Source organism: Oryx dammah, unplaced genomic scaffold (assembly GCF_014754425.2).
Source record: "Oryx dammah isolate SB20612 unplaced genomic scaffold, SCBI_Odam_1.1 HiC_scaffold_1, whole genome shotgun sequence".
Lineage (NCBI taxonomy): Eukaryota > Metazoa > Chordata > Mammalia > Artiodactyla > Bovidae > Oryx > Oryx dammah.
In genome coordinates, this window is record NW_024070185.1 from 85,685,665 (window position 1) to 85,700,590 (window position 14,926).

The 14,926-nt window shown below is 42.3% G+C and overlaps 1 protein-coding gene across 1 annotated transcript in view; it reads left to right on the forward strand.

Annotated features, from left to right (window-relative positions):
- Window positions 1–1,951: 1,951 nt before the first annotated feature.
- DIRAS2 (DIRAS family GTPase 2) overlaps window positions 1,952–14,926 on the forward strand; it is a 33,605-nt gene continuing 20,630 nt past the window's right edge. The window contains exon 1 of the mRNA XM_040246024.1: window positions 1,952–2,056. The gene's annotated coding sequence lies outside the window, so the exon portion shown is untranslated. The remainder of the gene's footprint in view (window positions 2,057–14,926) is intronic.

Here is a 14,926-nt window from a genome sequence, read left to right on the forward strand (position 1 = left end):
TGTAAGCAGCCACAGGGACACCAGGGATCTTGTTAGAATCATGCATTTTGGGACCTAACCCAGCGGTGCTGAATCAGAAAACCTGGGGTGCAGACCAGCTGGCTGTTTAACAAGCTCCCCCCAACCAGATGATTCTGATGTGTGTTAGAGTTTGAGAGAAACTGGCTTAGAGCATCCCACCTCCAACAGGTCTAGAACTCTAAGGATCTTATTATGTCAGATCCTGAGGCTGTAGTCCTGGGAGCAATCTGTTTCTTCTGGCCGATGAAAAGTCAGGGGTTGTGGAGAGTGACAAGACAGCAGGACCATCATTTGAAGTGTGTTGTTCCTTGTTTAAATGGGCCCTCTGGGACCCTTGCTTCACATTCTCAAAATAAATAATGATTATATGTGGCAAAATGCAGGATTCCACTGCAGTGTGGAGTTTGCAGAATCAAACTGACTTCCTTCACCACCTCGAGATTCTTTCTCCCTACTAGTTTGGTGCCAGAATTGGCTTTTTGCCTTCAATATTTTTACCTCTTTATATCTTTCACCCTTCTCTATTCAGCCCTCAACTTCCTTTTTTTTTCATTTAATTGATAATCTACATTTCAGGATTGTCATGGAAAACACCTTGATTTGATGGTTCTTGCAGATTCCAGAAATGGAGGCAGACACACAGGGTCTCTGGGTCTCTGAGCCCTCCTCCAGGTTTAGGATGGCTTTCCTAATAGCTATCCACTCCTTTGTAATGAATAGGAAACTGGGAAGAGAGTTATATCCTTATATCTTTAAAATAGGAGTTGATTTGCTGATAGTGGCCTTACATGACAGAAGTGGTATTTTATTCATATTCCAGTAGCCATAGCTTCAAGGTCAGAATTAGGGTGGACTGGCAAGCTAAAAAAAAATTTCCTGATTATATTTATCATACTAAAGTAAGATTTAAAAAACCCACATATTTTCTGTGAGTAGCAAGGTAGAAATTTATTTTGGAAATAAGCATCATAGGGTAATGCTAACTGAAAATGTAAATTCTGAACAATCTTAGAACTGATAATGGGATTCTTTAAGCTAAATCAAGTTGAAAGAATAAGAAAATGTCCAATTCTTTTAGAAAATTTTGGTATTAAAAAAGAACGGATTATAATAGGGAGAAGAAATCTTCCTTAAGTGTAGTTTACATTTAATATGGATCATGTTATAGGAGAGCATTTCTTTAAAAGTTTCAGCACAGAATTGCTAGCCATAAACCTAATTCTTGCTGATTCACCTGTTTTTGATCAATGCTTCTTTGACAACACGGTTTATCAACGTCAGAAAATATACTTAGTTATTTCCCTGAAATACTAATGTGAAACTACTTGGTGTAAAGACAGTTTTAGCCCCGGATTGCCCATGGTGGTTTTGCTAGAGGAGCCTGTTAAATTAGAATGTATTAATCTGCAATGTGTAGTTGCCTGTCCATGGCCCGGTTTTATCTGCTTTACAAATGAGGTTTTTAACTTAGAATCTGGACACTGAATGAAAGCCTTAGGCGCCTAGTAGTAACTATAGTCTGTAATGTGAACAATCTGAAACAAAAGAATCTGGTGCACTTTCAATGAAATTATTTTAATTCATTGAATTCGCTGAGAATTCCAGTCCTGACCATCTATCTATTCCAGGAGCATGCAGTAGGTGGCACCTAAACGCTCTCTGGAGGCGAGCAGGCGCCATTTAAGCAGGAGCATCCACCGCTGCAGCAGTTGGCACAGCTGAGAAGTCCGAGATTGAAGAGGGGAGGAGGTGGGGGAGGCTGGAGGATGGTGGGGTGGCAGTGACAGCTCCGGGCCCGCCCGGGCTGGGCGGCGCAGGTGCGCTGGGGGCGCGGGGCACACGCGCCCGGCCGCAGGTGCGCGGGGGCGCGGGGCGCACGGGCGGGCAAATAGCTGACAGCATCGTCACGGCGGCGCAAGGGAGCTCGCGCCCCGCCTACCTGCGGGAGGAGCCCGTATCCGCACAGCCTGCGCTGCCCGGTCCTATTCGAGGCGAGCTCAGAAGCAGCTCTGAGAAGAGTTGTGTTCATCCTCAGGTAACCGGATTTCTCTTCCTTCGCTGTGGCCTCGCTACTTCTGCACTGGAACATTGACGGCTTTGGCATTCTTGTCTGCTGGTCCCCTAAAAGGGCTTAATGCTATCTGGGAGGGCGAGTCAGCAATATAAAGATTGGAGTAAAAAAACTGCATTTCTGTATCCTTGTCAGAGAGAGTGAGCATCTTGATATTTTTATAAACATATCCTTTTGAAAACATCTGTGTCTTACACATTATTTGGAATTCCGAAGCAGGAGTTTGTGTTTTAGAAAATTATACGGTGCAGGTGTTTCTATTATGTAGAAGTTGATTTAGTGGTTTTACGGGAGTCTTGAAAAGATCTGGTCCAAAGTGAGAGCACGTTAGAGGCTGCTGTTGTGTTTCAGCGTGTTTTCGTACTAGACCGGAGCTCTTTGCGGGCTTGGCTGAGACTTGGCTAAGTGTTTTAATTCTCCTTTTAAATAATGCATTTCGTGATGTCTACATGTGTTTCTTCTGTTTTGTTGTTGTAAGAAGAGAAGATGGGAAAGGCGCCGCAGCCCATCTTTAGTTGTAAGATTGTGGTTCCCGTAAGATGACAATGGCCGCTGACAGCTCCCAGGCTCGCCTGCAAAGCATTGTCGGCTTTTCGCCTGGTGGGAACCTGCTGGAGTCTTCTGAACTGAAAAATGCTGGGTTTCCCCTGTAAAACTCCAGTTCGCGTTCTATGGCGGTTTGGGAGACTTTTAAACTAGAAGCTCTGTGAATCATGTTATATCCACTGAATGGTTATCTACATGGCTGTGGCGGAATTCAGTTTCTTCCCACTGTGCAGAGACACAACTTGCCTTCCTTAGGAACTTATTCTACATATTTGCTCACATTACTTTTTGAATAACCCCCTTCCATGTGACAAGCTGGTCCTAGCATAGGGGACCTTTTCTGTTTTGAACTAAAAGCTTGAGGAAAAATTTCTTTTTAAGGAAGATTTTCTAGATAACAGTAAAAGGTTGGAGCATTTACATTCCAGATCAGTCCAAATGTGTTTCTTTCCCAGTGACATTTGGATTCGAGGAGGTGGAGTGGGAGGGAGAGAAAAGGGGGGGATAAAATTAGAATAAATTTAACAAATTTGTGAGGGAATAATACTATTTTTTTTTTTTTTTTGGTCATTGCCTGAAATTGCAAATTGTCAACAATTCTATCTTTGGAAATGCAGGAGATCCTATGGGCTGAGATGATAGAAAATCCATAGTTCATTTTATAGAAACAAGACACAAAGCAGGGAAGCATTTTCATCCCGTTTAACACATGGCATCTAATTTGGTATTAGGGACTCCAGTGCCCAGTGAACTCAAGAAGGCGGGTGGAGAGAGGTGATTGTTGTCTCCACCATCGCACAGAACTGCTGCTCAGTTATCTCTGCAGATGGCAAATATGTATGCACAGCTATTGCAGAAATCTCCAGAATCCTCTCTTGTTACAGCTTTAGTAGAGTTTTTCCAAAGAAGAGACTCAGAAAACACTCAAATTGAATTCCAAGTTGTGGAAGTCCCTTTTCAGCTTGTGGCTAGCAAGTAGCATTGTCAGCAATCAACAGTGCCATCTCACCCTGGGAAGAACAGAGAAGACTTTATTCATTTCACGCTGTACATCTCCTAGGAACCACACCTGACTTTATTAGAAATATATTATTTCAGAAGTAAATACTGTCTCTACGCTGATATCTATGTATCTTAGTGAAAAATTAAAACCTTTGAAAACTAACAAGGTTCTCTTATCAAAAAGAGTATAGCTGTGATAATAAAATCATATGTTCACTTTTCTAATTTTGTGGCCATACTGGATATATACTAGTATATTGCAAATTAACCTATTAATTTAGACAAAATCATTATTTTCCCCCAAGATAAAGGCAATCAGTTTTTGCACAGGAGAATTTCTTTGTTACAAAGAGTGGTGTTTGGCTATCTGGATGAGGAGGTTGGCTGCCAGCTGTTTTAAGTTAAAATGGACTCAGTGCTGACCTGTAACTTTCAATTCAGATGACCATGATGCCCCATTCCCACTTATATGGCGAATTGAGTTTGTCTGTTTTGTTGGTCTGCCCATTATCTAATTATCATCCAGCTATCAGCCATCTATTTATCTACTTGGTATGGATGTTTATAATGGACAGATGTCTCTTTAAAGGCAGAACTGATTTCTAGGACACTAATTGGTTTTGGGTATGATTTTTCTAGGAAAATAGCTGCTCTTAAAAGGGGAGGTGATGATTTTCATGTTGTCATGATTGCTAATATTCTTTTACACATTAAATTGATGCATGCATGCACATTTAACATAAAATTATTTCAAATTATGTTTTAGTTTTTATTTTTATTATGTGGCTTGCAAGTCTGGGTTTGTTGACCAGGTAAGTATTTTTTTAAGTATTTGGAACAAATGCCGTCTCATTCTCTCTTCCTTTGCTTTTGTCATGGGCAAATTCAGGAAAGGAAGATTGCTTGTAGTTCTCTCCTTAGTGCAGTTAAGTGTCTTCCCATAAATTAGTACCGTCCAATAGAAATAAAGTGTGTGAGCCACATGCATAGTTTAATATGTCCTAGTAGTCATGATAGAAAAGTAAAAAACAGGTGAAATTAATTTTAATAATATATATTCTTTAACTCAGTATATTAAAAAAATGACCATTTAAAGATGTAGTCAATACAAAATACTAATGAGATATTTTACTTTTTTTTTTTTTGGCTAAGTCTTATACTTACAGAGTACTTTGATTCAGATTAGCCATGTTTCCAGATGTCGATAGCCTGCATGGCTAGTGACTGTTGTATTAACCAGCACAAATATAGAATGTTAACCTTTTGGCAAAGCAATTTAAAAACTGAAATATTAGGAGCTATTAAATTAAACTGGTTAAACCCTATCAAAAATAAATATACAAATGATCTTAAATTGCTATAAGACCTGTGTCCTACCCTTCCTTGCCATTAACTAGTTGTGAAGTCTTGAACCTATTTTTACTACTTTATCAGTAAAACAAGAGGATTGGGTCAAATACTTCCCTTGATTTTATGAAAAATAACCAGTAGATGTGAATTCAGCCCACATGCAGCTTAGAGATCTACTGTAGCAGAAACAAAGGAAGCAGACCTTATGGTGGACATTGCCATTTTACATGAGTTTGCTTTGGTCCAGTTCCTGATGACAGATGTCAGCATGTGAGGTCCCATGCCTCATTGGAGGTCATTCCATTTTCATATTTAAATTACTGGATGAGTAGCAGCAAGCCTACTGGAAAATCAATAAATAGTGAGCCAGCATTTAGGTCTTTTTATATTATCCTTCACATATCTTCAATGTTGTTCTCTCTTTGTTTCAACACCATTAAATAAAGTTTGGTTAATTGTAATACTTTATGATTGACTGATCCATGAGCAGTGACTTCTATTTTGGGGTAGGGGTGTTGAAAATTTTTAATTAATTTTTATTGGAGTAGAGTTGCTTTAAAATGTTGTTAGTTCCTACTGCACAGCAAAACAAATCAGCTATACGTACACATATATCCCCTCTTTTTTGGACTTCCTCCCCATTTAGGTTACCACAGAGCACTAAATAGAGTTTCCTGAACTATTATATATAGTAGGTTCTCATTAGGTATCTATTTTATACATAGTATCAACAGTGTATATACATGACAATCCCAGTCTCCCAATTTATCCCCTCTCCATTTCTCTCCTTGTGTTGTACCTTTGTTCTCTGTGTCTATGTCTCTATTTCTGTTTTGCAAATCATCTTCCATTTTTCTAGACTTCACATATATGCATTAATATATAATATTTGTTTTAGTAGTGACTTCATGGTAGTTCAGCTGGTAAAGAATCCTCCTGTAATATAGGAGACCCAGGTTTGATTCCTGGTCAGGAAGTTCCCCTGGAGAAGTGATAGGCCACCCATTCCAGTACTCTTGGGCTTCCCTGGTGGCTCAGATGGTAAAGAATCTGCCTGTAGTGTGGGAGACTGGAGTTCGATCCCTGGGTTTGGAAGATCTCCTGGAGGAGGGCATGGCAACCCACTCCAGTGTTTCTGCTTAGAGAATCCTATGGACAGAGGAGCCTGGTGGGCTACAGTCCATGGGGTCACAAAGAGTCGGACACGACTGAGCGACTAAGCACAGCATAGCACAGAGACTTCTTGACACATCGATATAAGTGTCCTTATGAAAAGATGTCAGTTTCTTACCCGGGTCTCTGGATAGCTTCTGTGATCAATGAGTGCTGGTGGGCACGGGTACAATTTCTATCATATGACTCTCTGCCTTGGAAAGGATTGTAGGACATTTAAAGAGAACTATGTTTTGTATGAAAGGAGTCTATATGCTATTTTTCTAAAGCTAATGAATGTCTGGAAAGTTAATTTTTTCTAAAGAAGTAAGAGAACAGAGGAACTTTGTATTAGGCCTTGCTATAGTAATGAATTTCTCTGTCTCTTTCTCTCCCCTTGCTCCTACCCACTCAGTTTCTGAAGCTGGGCTCCAGAAAGATCTAGCTACTTATCAGTATTTAGACAGAGAAGCCTTTGCAGGGGTAAACTTTCCTTCCTATGTCCTCTTTACATGCAGATTGTTTTATTGGAGCACCTCTATGATTTTTGAGTTTGGACTTTAACTTTGAGTGATGCTGAGCAAAGAGGAAAAATGATCAGTAGTACTCAGGTCTTTGCATCCAGAGCAAAGCCAGTTCTCTCAGGTCTCTGTCACTTTAAAAATCCAGCTCAAAGGCATTTTCCTTTTGGTATGAACTTGAACGCATCTCCCCAAACCCCATACCCAGCTGCCACCCCATCATTACACACACACCTATAAGAGCAGTGGATTATCTCATTGCATTCTTGAAATAGTCCCCTGAGATTTTAAGAAAGGCCTTTGTGGAATAGTCTCTGACACTTAAAGATTGTGCTTCTCTTTGGAGGCCCCTTTAGACTTTGTGGGTTCCTGACTGCAGGATGGTGGTCAAGAGGGCACCACAAAATGTACATCTGACCTTACTTTTTTTTTTAAGGTTTATGTAAGTGTATATCTATGTAAAGTCTGGACAAGCTACATGCAAGTAAAATGAGGCTGGGAATGTTGAATGATAGAAATGACTAGGTGACCTACATTTTTAAAGGAATCTAAAATTTCCAGGATATCATGATAACCATGTGTTTATATATTTTCTATCATACCAGGTGGATTTACAAATGGCACTCTATGTACCTCCTCTTTGTTCTTCCCTTTTTTTTTAAATGATAGCTTAAATTCCTCTAAATAAACCATCCGTTTCAAGGTGCTCCATGTTGTTGGAGCCAATATTTAAACATAAATAATGAAAATGTGGATAGACAGAATGTTTAATGATCTCAGAGCAGGGAAGAATTTTCTAAGGATGATGCCAAACTGGGATCCTAAAAAGGAAAAGTTTCTTAAATTGGGCTTCACAGAAATTTAAAATTTCTGTCTAGGAAGAAGAAACAGTAGCAAAGGATGAATGGCAGCTGGGAATAAAATTTTGGAAAATATTTCAAAAGAGGTCGAATTATCTTAGTATGGTAGGTCTCAAATGTTAAGCACCCAAATCACCTGATGAGATAGTTACACCTGTGGATCCCCAGAGACTGTGATTCAGTGGGGCCAGAGCAGGTGGAACATGGTCCCAGATGAGCAGGATAGCTCTGGTCTGCTGAGACGAGCTTGAGAGTGACCACCTTGAAGTAGGGTAAATACCATCCTTGCTAACAAATAGAAATCTGAGCAGAGCGCAGGAACATGCAGGCCTCAAAGATACCAATTACTTGAAACGTATGAATAAATCCTCAGTCTCACACAAATCAAATATAATTAAATCAATCATGAGTAATAGACTTCTTGTTACATGGGGAGGAGCTACAACTTTGATAATACACCCACACTGGGCTATGCCAGGCCATGGAACTAGCACCGTCACACATTACTAGGGCAGTTTGGTGGTAATTTTGGAGAGCAACTGGCAATCTCTACCAAATTTAATATGCACATACAGTTTGATCCAGTATTTTTATTTATAGAAGGTTAGTCAACTCTAAAATGTGATGAGAGTTTGTTGAGGAAAAAAGAAAGCAATCAGTGAGAAATTAGTGATAAATGATAGGCCATTTAGTGAGTTCTATGTAGCTGGTATGTAGCTCTATGTAGCCAGAGTCTAAACTGTTCCTAAGAGGCAGTGGGGGGAAAGGACAGTATATATGTAATTTTGCTGAAGGGAGAATACATGCAATCAAGCACATGATTTTTTAGAAAGTTTCTGCTGGTCTCATGAAACTTCTGCTAATCATGAGAAACAGTCATCACCATGAAGGATGTTACTGCTTTCCTAGATATGAGGAGATATAAGCATTAGGCTCATAAAATCAGCTCCTGAGAATATCTAACTATCTGAAGACTTGTCTTGTCAGTTTTCCCAAAGCAGAGAGTGCCACATTTCTTCTCTCTGCCCTGAACTCCTTCAGGAGTGTTGGAGGTCAGCAGCTGCAGCAGCATATGGCTTAAACCTGTAGAGGTAGATGGCAAGCACCCATGGCAAGTACCAATTTGTGGATGACAATGCAATTACCCAGTTCTATCTTTTAGGACAATTCGAGGTTGCACAGAAGCTGTTCTACTTCTGTTACAGAAATACAAGCCATGTTTTGGGCACAGGGATCTTGCTCTACAACCCTGAGACAGCCAAGGTGACTGAAAACTTAATTTTAGGACTGGTGCTAATTAGAAACTGTAAATCTTTATTTTAATGCAGCATTGAAAGGCATGTGAGTCCTAAACATTTTGTATCATCCCATTGCCTTCCCTTAAGACCTGTGAAGACCAGGAATATCAGAGTTACTTACTCTTACTCTGACTCCAGTCTCCTGTGTCCTGGCCCTTCATTGGTCAGCTGTATCAGGATACTTTTGTCCCTGGCATTAGGGCTAAGTTAAAATATTGATTCAAATATGTATGATGTAAGTATAACACATGTTATACAAGCAGATGTTATATTAACCACTGGTATCATTGCTCAGAGGAGGGCATGGCAACCTGTTCCAGTATTCTTTCCTGGAGAATCCCTGTGGACAAAGGAGCCTGATGGGCTATAGTCCTTGGGGTCACAAAGAGTAGGATATGACTGAGCAACTAAGCACAGCACAAGGTTGCTCAGTGTTCAACTTTTGATAATGCATCTCTAACTTTATTGGTGAATCAGAAAACATACACAGTCATCCATTATTCATTGCCTAACATCATTGTTGGAGAAGGCAATGGCACCCCACTCCAGTACTCTTGCCTGGGAAATCCCATGGATGGAGGAACCTGGTAGTTTAGTCCATGGGGTCACGAAGAGTAGGACACGACTGACCGACTTCACTTTCACTTTTCGCTTACATGCATTGGAGAAGGAAGTGGCAACCCACTCTAGTGTTCTTGCCTGGAGAATCCCAGGGACAGGGGAGCCTGGTGGGCTGCCGTCTATGGGGTCATACATAGTCGGACATGACTAACGTGACTTAGCAGCAGCAACATCGTTTTTGGGCTTCCAGGTGGTTCAGTGGTTAAGAATCTGCTGCCAAGCAGGAGACATGAGTTCGATCCCTTCCTGGGTCAGAAAGATCCCCTGGAGAAGGAAATGGCAACCCACTCCAGTATTCTTGCCTGGGAAATCCCATGGAAGGAGGAGCCTGATGGGCTACAGTCCATGGGGTTGCCAAAGAGTCAGATGACTTAGTGATTAAATGACACCATTATTATTATTTTTAAATAAATATGAGATGTTCTGAAAATTGCTTGACAATAACTAGATGTTAGTGTAGAAAAACTTCCTCCAACATTTCAAAATGCGGAGCTCCTTGTTCACTTGTTTCTAATTTGAATTGGCCAGAACTCTTTAAAGGGTTTGCTAAACTTGAGTTGAAATGCAGGTTCTGCTATTTACCAGCTTCGCATCAGTGCACTGTTACCTTAACCACCTAAGGTCTCAGCTCTCTTCTCTGTAAAATGTGGCTGCTGATAACTAAATCAGAGACATTTCAAAGATCAGACCTCTCAACACTGGCTAGATTGTCAGGACTCCTGGATTGTGTTGGTGGTTGCTCTTATCAGCATCTTAATGATTCTTCTCTCTCACTATCTCAGGTTTATTCTCTTACAAAGCCTGGGATGAAGCCCATTGTCTCATGGTTACGCTTTGCTTCTGGATAGAATTCTGGCCTTCAGTTTTAGCTTCTCCTAATTTACCTAGTATGCACACTCTCCAGTTCATCCTAAGATATTGATTTTGTTTCCTTTACAGCTTTGTTTTTAAGCTGGACCTACAGGACTCCCTATTTTGTATCTGGTTAAATCCATGTTTCCTTTTTCCAGAGCACTCTTTTCTTCTGGTCTTCGACTGAGCTCATTTCTCCACAGACAGTCCTGATTCAGTAACTGAAGTCACAGTTTTGCAAGAATAGACCTTGCTTGATATTTTGTTATTCTGGTTTTGAGATATTTATCTTGGTAATGATTCCAGTGGTCCTGGCCTTGACTGGAAGCCTGCTGAGGGCAGGTAGTACTACATGTTGTCTGATGTTGTCACTGGATTCTAGACACATCAGTATCTGTAGCCTTTTACAGCAAATTTTGCTGGCCTGCCTAGTGGCCGGAGAACAGACACAAGCATGTATTCATTGATTAATGGTTCTCAGCTCCTGACTGGATGCCCTTGCCTTTTGTCAGTCCATCAACTTCAGACTTCCTGAATATTCTACTCTCACCAAGAGCATTCCCTCTGGTTTAGTCTTCTCCCTCACCTTATGCTCAAATGTCATCCAAGTGACTTCATGTTTTCCCTCCACCCCTCTTAAATTCAACACCTGCAACCCCAGGAGATCTCATCAATGCAAGAGGCTTTCCCACTTCCAGAGAACAGTGGAGCATCCTCTCCCTGACCACAGCGTCCTCATTCTACAGCATCCTTGCCCAATTTCTCCTTGAGCCTCTCCCAGAACTACCATTTATCTTGCTAGTGTATTAAGCTTCCTTGCCATTAACATGTAAACATATTCATGGCACCCCCACTCCAGTACTCTTGCCTGGAAAATCCCATGGATGGAGGAGCTTGGTAGGCTGCAGTCCATGGGGGTCGCTCAGAGCCAGACATGACTGAGCGACTTCACTTTCACTTTTTACTTTCATGCACTGGAGAAGGAAATGGCAACCCACTCCAGTGTTCTTGCCTGGAGAATCCCAGGGACAGGGGAGCCTGGTGGGCTGCCGTCTGTGGGGTCACACAGAGTCGGACACGACTGAAGCGACTTAGCAGCAGCAACAGCATGTCTCTGTATTTAATCAAAACTGGGTAGCATTCAGCCTTCGATTCACAAGCTTTCCTCCAATTTATGATAATCTCAGGAAGTGCTTCAGAGCTTCCTGTATCAATGTCTGCATCTCATGTATCAATGTGTGTGTCTCATGCTCACTGAGTTTCCTTGGTGGCTCAGACGGTAAAGAATCTGCCCGCAATGCAGGAGACCTGGGTTCAATCCCTGAATCTGGAAGATCCCCTGGAGAAGGGAATGGTAATCCACTCTAGTATTATTGCCTAGAGAATTCCATGGCCAGAGAAGCCTAGTGGGCTAAAGCCCATGGGATCACAAATAGTCAGACACAACTGAGCGACTAACGCTTCACTTTTCCATGCTCACTCCTCAACCTACAGCAATCCAGCTTCCACCCAGGGTGCTTTAAGCACATCTCTCATTAAGGTCACTGATAATGTTCATTGTTTCTCAACCAGTGGGTGTTTTCAATTTCTCACTGTACTTCATAGCTCACCACCAGTTCACATAGTCAAGCCCTCTCTTCATTTTTGAAGTCCTCCCTTTCCTCGGCTTCCACAACATGCCCCTCAGTGCAGTTGTTTTTATTTCTAAAGTCTGGTCACTCCCTCTCTAATTCTTTGCCTACCCACTGCCTTTTCAAACAGTACATTTTGGAGTCTCCTGAGGTTCTATCTAGGTCCTATACTATTTTCTCTTTGTTCTTAGGAGTCATCTTATCCACAGACTTGGCTTCAGTCCCTACCACAGCACAGATGACTTCCACGTCTGCATTCTGGATCCCTGATGCTGCAGCTGCTCTGGATACATCCTCCAGCTGTGCTCTATCTGCTGAAAACCAAACTCATGACTTCCCCCTAAAACCTGGCCTTGGATCTCATCTCATCTCTCCAGTTTCACCACTTGGAAACCTTAGGACTTTTTCTTGACACTTTATTATCTCTTTGTGTCTTAACCCTTTCATCCACCAGCCATCACTCGTTGCTATTGATGTCACTAACTGATGGTCATGCCACCCTCCTACAGTGTTTGGAGGGCTCCAGATATGGAGCATCAAATGTGGAGGGCTCTCTCTCTCCAGGGGGCCTGCAAACAGTCTTGGCCTGGCTTTGTTAATACACTGCTGTAGTAGATGGCCATGGATGAGTCCTCTCCAGAGATAGAAATGCCCTGCCATTGACATAATGGTATGGTCCACACTAGTCCTCTGTCACTGTAGCCTCAAAGCCATGTCTGAGATCCCACTCAGCCCACCACCAAAGCAAGGGTAATTGCCACAGGTAGTGATGGCCAGGTAGAGATGAAGCCAAGGTCTCTGCTCACGTTGCTCTTGCCTGAGGCGCATTTCTTGGCCTGTCCTTTCCAGTCTGTTCTTTAGAAATCAACTGCAGATTCATTTACATACTGAACAGATTCTTATTGTGCACTCTTTATGGGCCAGGCAGTGTTCAAGCACTACAGAGACAGCAGTGTAAGAAACAGAAAAGACCTCTCTTGGAGCTTATAATATAGTGGAAATAAACACAGTTGTATAAAGGCAAATTATATTCAGAAAGGGATACGTGCTGTGGAAGAAAATTAAGCAAGAAGAGGCCTAAGACTGATGAAATTGAGGCTGTTACTGTAAATCCAGTTGAAGGGTCAAGGAACTTCTCACTGGGAAGGTGACGTGTGAACACAGGCCTGCAGAAGGTGGTGGGCGAAAGAGTAGTCCAGGTGGGAGGACAGCCAGTTCAGAAGCCCGGAGGCAGGAACATGACAGGTGTGTCCAAGTTGCAATGGGGAGACAAAAATGGCTGGAATGAAGTGAGCAGGGGGCAGAATGGCAGTGAGTGAGAGTACAGGTTGGGGCAGAACCCTTTACCTTTTACTCTCAGGGAGACAGGGGGACTAGTGGGCTTTAAGCACAGGAGTGATGTAATCTAGTGCCTGGGGGAGGCACTGGTTGGAGTGGCTCAAGGCTTGAAGCAAATGACCGCTTAGGAGGCTGTGGTAGTGATCCAGGTAAGAGGTGATGATTGCCAGGAGATCGTGAGGGCACTAGGGAAGGTGATTTGTGGTTAAATCTGGATGTGAAGATACCACCGACATACTTTGCTGATGGAATGGGCAAGAGGTCCAAGAGAACACGAGGGGTTCGGGAGGATTCCAAGGGGTTTGTCCTGGACACCCAGAAGGAGACTGTAGGCATTGCTTGAGATGATGCAGATTATAAAGGGGGCAGTTTAGGGTGGATATAGAGAGTTTTTGCATTTTGCACGTACTATATTTGAGACGTCTCCAACGCGTCAGAGCAGAGGTGTTCAGGTGGGAGAGGGAGACATACGATTCTGCAGTGTGAGTCTGCAGCTTAAGAAAGAAGCCTAGCCTATACAGGTTGTTGCCACTGGCACATGGATGACATCTAAAGACGTGAAACCCAGCGACACTGTTGAGGGGGTGAGCACAGCAGGGGTGGGGGCGGCGGGGAACAAGGGTGGAGGTGTGAGCTTGTCTTGCATGCAGTGTGTGCTCCATTGTGTCTGACTCTTTGTAACCCCATGGACTGTAGCCTGCCAGGCTTCTCTGTCCATGGGAGTTTTCAGGCAAGAATACTAGAGTGCGTTGCTGTTTCTTCTTCCAGGGGATCTTCTGATCTAGGGATCGAACCACATCTCCTGCGGCTCCTGAATTACAGGTGGATTTTTTACACGCTAAGCCATTGGGAGTTTGTCTAACTGGCAAGTTAATTCGGAGTGATGGCACTGACCCACCTCCCCCTGCCACCATCGTGGCCCCAGCTGGACCTCACCACAGTAACAGCTGCCTCTCCCCACCCACACATTCCCTGCCCGTTACCTTGCTGGCTCCATCTACTTTTCCCCACCCCTTCTTCCATTCTAGAATCCTTTTTCCTAGAACATATGCTAGCATCTGTGTTTGTCCCTTCCCTCAACCAGGGAAGTTCTTCTCCCAGATATTCAGAATTCACACCATCATTGTTCTCAAATCTTTGCTCCAATAACAACTTTCCAGGGAGCCTTTCTCTGGCTTCTGGCCACCTCTCATGTCCACTGTACATCCTCAATGTAACTGAAAGATACTGCATTGACATGCCCTTATCAAATGTACCCATACCCATGGAAACCCTTCATTTGGAAGACTTAAAATGACAAAAACATTTCTTTTCAAGTTTGTGATTGTACAAGTAAGAGAGCTTTTAAGGGACACATTTGCATTGCATTTGGCAAAATCATGTATAAAAATGTTTCCACTGTTATATCTCTTTTCAAAATGCCCTCTCCATAGGACAGTTGTTTTTCTAAAGTAGGTACTGATCCCTCTCTTATGTTTTAAAATGTCACCTTTCTATTACAGGGATGGAGAAAATGTGCTTATTTTTGGAAAATACCTGCTGTATGTCATATTGCTAAAAGCTGCCTGCCACCCAGAAAATGGTTATGAATATAGAACAGTTGCTTTTTGTGTAATAGAAAAACACTCAATTTGCCTTTTAGTTCTGCAACACATATATTTGC